The sequence below is a fragment of the Nicotiana tomentosiformis genome, chromosome 9 (genome assembly GCF_000390325.3).
Source record: "Nicotiana tomentosiformis chromosome 9, ASM39032v3, whole genome shotgun sequence".
Taxonomy (NCBI): Eukaryota; Viridiplantae; Streptophyta; class Magnoliopsida; order Solanales; family Solanaceae; genus Nicotiana; species Nicotiana tomentosiformis.
The window spans coordinates 39,539,562-39,545,181 of record NC_090820.1 but is presented as its reverse complement, the minus strand read 5'-3'; the positions used below and the strand labels follow the sequence as shown (position 1 = coordinate 39,545,181).

At 35.6% G+C, this 5,620-nt stretch overlaps 1 non-coding gene across 1 annotated transcript; it reads right to left on the bottom strand.

Moving 5' to 3' along the window:
- Positions 1–836: 836 nt before the first annotated feature.
- On the bottom strand, positions 837–3,084 carry LOC104114224 (uncharacterized). The gene is made up of 2 exons (XR_001972836.2): positions 1,806–3,084; positions 837–1,734 (listed from the first exon to the last, which is right to left on the bottom strand). It is a non-coding gene; the product is annotated as an uncharacterized protein (transcript).
- Between the last annotated feature and the right edge of the window lie 2,536 nt (positions 3,085–5,620).

Here is a 5,620-nt window from a genome sequence, read left to right as displayed (position 1 = left end):
TGGCTAAATTTCGATTACTTTTAAAACTGTGGCTATTTTTCAATTACCACTTGTAAATCTGGCTATTGTGAATTTCTCCTGCTAATACCTACAAGAAAATATATATTCTCTGAAAGCTCCACCTGAAATCTCATAATAACCATCCTATGCTTCTCCAAGTGTTAGCAGCTTCTTTTTTTTTTTGGTAACAGAGAAATCCCAAGGGCCAGTTGACGCACGGTTCAAAACTCAGTGGATAATGGAACTACGCCTCTATCCTTCCCCACTTAAATACTAGATTTTTGTCTGCTACAAGGATCAAACTCATGACGTGCACCTAACCCACATCACGAGCTGCGCTCTTACTAATGAGCCAAAGTCTTGAAGTTCTCCGAGGGTGAGCTACTGCATTTTTTATCTTCCTCCAAGTGAGATAAATAGTTAAGATCGGTGTCTCCTTAAGAATTTCTACTATCCCTCCAAGCCTCTATTTCTCCACACCATTGTATAAAAACAACAATGATACAGCCATCAAAAGGCCACTACAGAAGCAAAATGAAGACACCTAGGCACTGTACTACTCTAGTAGGTATTTAAATCACTAATTTCCTCTGTTTCAGTTGAACCTTTTATTTATTTAAGAACTTATAGAAAGAAGTGAACATTCAAGGAACCAAAACAATTCGACAAGGAGCTCTTTCGAAGTAATAAAATGATCATTCTAGTATCGCCCTGAATCCAGGCAGCTATATCACAACGTGAACATGTAGCAAAGGTGATTCAGTTCTTCTCCTGGCTCTATGCAGAATACACACCAATAATGCAATATCCCCCTCTTTTTATCTTTGTTTGTGAACTCGGGTATAAATGTTAAAATGCTCTCTAAGCAGCTAACCACAGGAAAACGAATATTTAGCCTATTCCAGTATAGAATATCCCCATAGTTTTTTCTTTAAATCTTACGGGAAAGTCTGATTAGCATTCAATTCCAAATCCTGCAGATACTTCAGAATCTTAAAACCCAAACAATTGTATCTCAGATTCTCCATTCAGGTCCTCATTTTCCGATACATATTTTGGTAGGTGGCATCGCTTCAAATACATAAGTCCTGGTTATTAAGTAAGTGGAAATGGTTGAAGTTGGTCAATGGGAGAAATTTCTCCAACACTGTGTCAAACCTATTGCTTAAATTGAAACCTCTTTTCTGCAAAAGAGGTAAAGTAAGCCTCTAAACCTATGTTCTCCAACACTGTTACACAATAACAACCATGACACTGCCATAAAAAGCCACTATCGAAATGAAATAAAGACACCTAGGCACCTTACTCGTCTAGCAGCTACTTGAAACAAAAATTCCCTCTGCTTCAGTTAGAGATTCTGTCAGTTTGAGAACATAGCAAAAGAAGATCAACAATTAAGTAACCAAAACCATTTGTATAGCAGATTAGCAGCTCAAGAAATCAATGATCATTTTCATGTCACCTCTTACACCTAATACAAAGTGCCATTGACTCCTTAGCTCTTGAAATAGAATAAAGGAGTTGAAGATAAAATTGGTTAAAATCGCCGAAAAGAAAATCAGTAATTTAATCACTCACCAAAACATGGGGCTACTATTAGATACAGTATAGAAATAATCAAATAGCCAAAGCTTGATAGAGTCCCCATTTCCAACTCTCTATCCCATGCCAAATCATGTTTCCTAAGACCCTGACTTCCTTATCCCAACTCACATCCAAACACACAATCAGCACCTGCAGCATTACTTACAATATCAAATACCACAAAATATTGGAACCAAAAAAAAAGCTAGAGAAAGATTTACCTCCTATCCTTTATTAGCATGGCCAAGAAATAACTGCCTTGGTCCACCTCCAAAGACAAGATTTTTTTCCTTTCTACTTAAAAATAAGTTTCAAATTCAGACTTCTATGAGCAAGAATTTAATCCAATAAAGAGCTTTTGACACAAAAATGGGATGATTTACCAGGACGGCCGCGTTGTGCAGATGCACCCACTGCCTTCGACCGTAGATGTGCATACATTTGTTTTTTGAATATATATTTATGCTAAGTCCAAATCAATTGTGAAAAAAAAAACGATTGAAACAAAGAAGCAGTAGACACATTGCTACTCCACCTACTGACTTAAAATACTGAATCCACCATTTGGCTGGATAAACCAAGAATAGAGCTAGGTGTCGTCAAGGGGTTCAATTGAATCCACTTGGCCGGAAAATTACATTCCACAATACGGCAAAAATAACTTTTTTTATTAAATGGAAACAATTGAATCCCCTTGGCAAAAGGAAAGATTTCAGTGTAGTGGAGATGGGGTTAAAAATTGCTTTATGTCACAGGTTCAAGCCCTAGGATTGATACTCTAGTATCCTTTTAATCCCTTTGTAATGTATTCCGACTCCTACTTTATCGTAAACATACTTAACAATCATTAGGATCAGCAACATAATATGGATAACCTTTAAACAATGAGTTATAAGAGAAGAGCTACAGGGCTGAAAATTATAAATATTGAACCAGTTTTTCCACACGGGATCAAGAAAAAAAGCAAAAGCATTACATAAAATGAACCATAACTTAAAATGAAATAGTCATAAGCTTTGGTCTGACTCGGATTGTTGTTGTTGGGATGATTCAGAGTGGAGGAGAGCTTGTTGTGACTGTGTTTTCTCAAGAAAGGGCTTGAACATTAGCTGCAAATTCAGGTAACCAAATGCTACAGCTCCAATTACTACTAACCCAGATCTCAGTGCTTTCATTTTTGTCGTATCCCTCATTCTTCTTCTACCGCTGTTTTCACTCTTCTTCTTCTTCTTCTTCCCTTGGACAAATATGCTGAATCTTGATTTTATCTTTTGGTTTTTGCTGTTTTCTGAACTCAGATTTTACTAATATTACTCAACGACCTAGGGAAAGTTCAGAAATAACCTTTGATGCATAGGGGTAGTCTTATATGTAGAATAAGGACATAATAACGGTTGTTCAAAGTTTAGAAAGGCAATTACATGAAAACCAGGGCAGCTCGATACTATTTGTGGCCTAAAGCAAAAAATAAATAAAAAAGAGAGACCTTAATTTTTTTATACATATGTGTACTTAATAGTTTCGATTTTCTAATTATTTGAAATGCGAATCTATTAATAATTTCCTTTTTAATTTATAATATAATCAATCCATTTTATCTTACTTGACACATTATTGAGCATTTATCAATTTTAATTTAAAAAAACTTTGTAAAGACAGATGTCACATGAGTTATTAACATTATTCTAAATAATATAAGCATTTAAAAAAGAATCAAATTATTTTATCTTATTTGGTATATCTATTAAAGTATTGTCATCTACTTGTATTATTTCCCTTAGTTTAAATAAGTTTAAGCTAACACTTTCATAATGACTATTTTTTTTAATAAACTTTAACGCTTAAGCCATTAATATTTTAGATTCTAATCATGTAGTGATCTTAAACTAGCGTTTGGACATAGATTTGGTTGCACTAGAAAAAAAAAATAAGTTTTTGAAGATGAGATGATTCTTTTAAAACAAATCTTATCAGTTTATTGTCAATATTCTGGTCAAATTATTTTTTTTATACATGTTTACGTTTATTACGGCATTGTGTTTTATATTCTTCTCAAATGCAATCAAATATAGCATTAACACTTTTAGTTTTTGATGATTCTTCACTAATCTGTACTGATTTCAATGAAGTATTTTTATTTTGTCAAGTTTAATGTGAGACCAAATAATCAATTTTGATTATAAAGAAAAAATCCACTATCCTAATACTTATAAGAAAAAAAGCCGTGGCGTCACTGGCCTAGAGGGTGAGCCGGTCCTGATGAAAATTTATAGTGCATTTTATTTTTCTTTCTTACCTCCATGACGTGAAGGTATAATAATGGTTATGCACCATTAATCAGTGTGATGGAACTCCTAACATTCAGTTATCGCTTTCGCTTTACATCTTTCTTCTAAATTTCATGATATTTCTATTTTTCTTATGACTGTTGTGGTGATACTAATATTGTCTCCCTTTACTTTACATCTTTCTTTTGGATTTTATGGTGTTCCTATTTATCCTATGATTGTTGTTGTGATACTAATATTGTCTCCCTTTTTGCCCCTTTTGTCTTTTTATTTTTTTGAACCGAGGGTCTTTCGGAAACAAACTCTCTACTCCTTCGGGGTAGGGGTAAGGTCTGTGTATACACTACCCTTCCCATACCCCATTAGTGAGATTTTACTGGGTTGTTGTTGTTGTTGTTATTGGGCTAGCCCATTTAATTGGGCTACAAATGATGAGTCCACCTCATTAGGCCCAAGATATCATCTTCCTAGAGGCCCAGTTTGGTGCCACATGCCAAATGACGTGGCACGACAAGTCAAACAGAAAAGCCAATAGGATCATGTCACGTGTCAAAATGACAAGGCATGCCAGGTCAAATTAAAAGGCTAATGAAATCGCGCCACGTGTGTCAATGACATGTTTGGGCCAATCAAATGCGGTCTTGTCACACTTCAATTTGATTGGTCGGAAAGAGTTTGTTCTTATCATAACTCTTCCCTCCCACAATTATAAATAGGGTTCTTCATAACCCAGAAAAGAGACCAGAAGTTATAACAAGAAGCAAAAAAGAGCTCGTGGATCAAACGCCACAAATTTCTCTACAAGTTTCAAGCTTCAAGCAATCAAGTTCAAGTTCAAGAAATCAAGTTCAAACTCAAGAACGAAGAACAACAAGGTTCAAGGAGTACGAGTTCAAATCAAAGTTTGTGCTAGTTGAATTCAAGATCATCGTTCGTGACAACAAATATAGATTCAAGATCAAGCTCAAAGGCCCTTGAATTTACATTGGAAAAGTTGAATCAGAGGATTCATAGAGATTGTAACACTAAAATATTTAAAATAAAATACTACGATTGTTACAATATTTTTTAGTCTTGATTTTATTTTTTTGATGCAAAATTTATTGTCTACAAATTCTGGCATGCTCAATGGGACAATCTCTGCCTCTCATTTTAACTTTTCAATCATCAAAGTTCAAGAACATTGAAATGGCTTCAAAGAAAATCAACTCCAGTTCAACTTCCACCAAGGCTGCTAATTCCAGGTTCTATGCTGATGTGGAAAACATCCTCGACGTTACCTTTGGAAGCTTTGGACCAGTTAGGAGGAGCAAAGCAAGCTCATTAGGACAACAAGCACACCATGTGCCGTCCGCATCAACCCATGTTTTCGAATTTTCATCCTCAAAAGGAGCAAGATCTTCCACAAACATACTCGAAGGAGGAAGCGATGTTGCTGAAATAATCAAGAAAACTCTTGCTCTGCTTGACCTCTGCGGATCCAAGAACTCGACTGTGAAGGAAGACGATGATTCTTCAAGTGATGGATCCTCCCCACTTATACCACATAGCGTGAGCCAATCAAGGATCAATCTGTGTGAAAATCCATGCTACTCTCCATCGTCCACGATAATCATGCAAGCCATGGTGACAAATATTTCATCTGTGGAGGAGCAATTGGCAAACTTGACGGAAGCAATCGCTGGCTTGACCAAGTGCATGCAAAATCAAGATACTAGAATCGACAAGCTAACAGATATGGTGTGAAT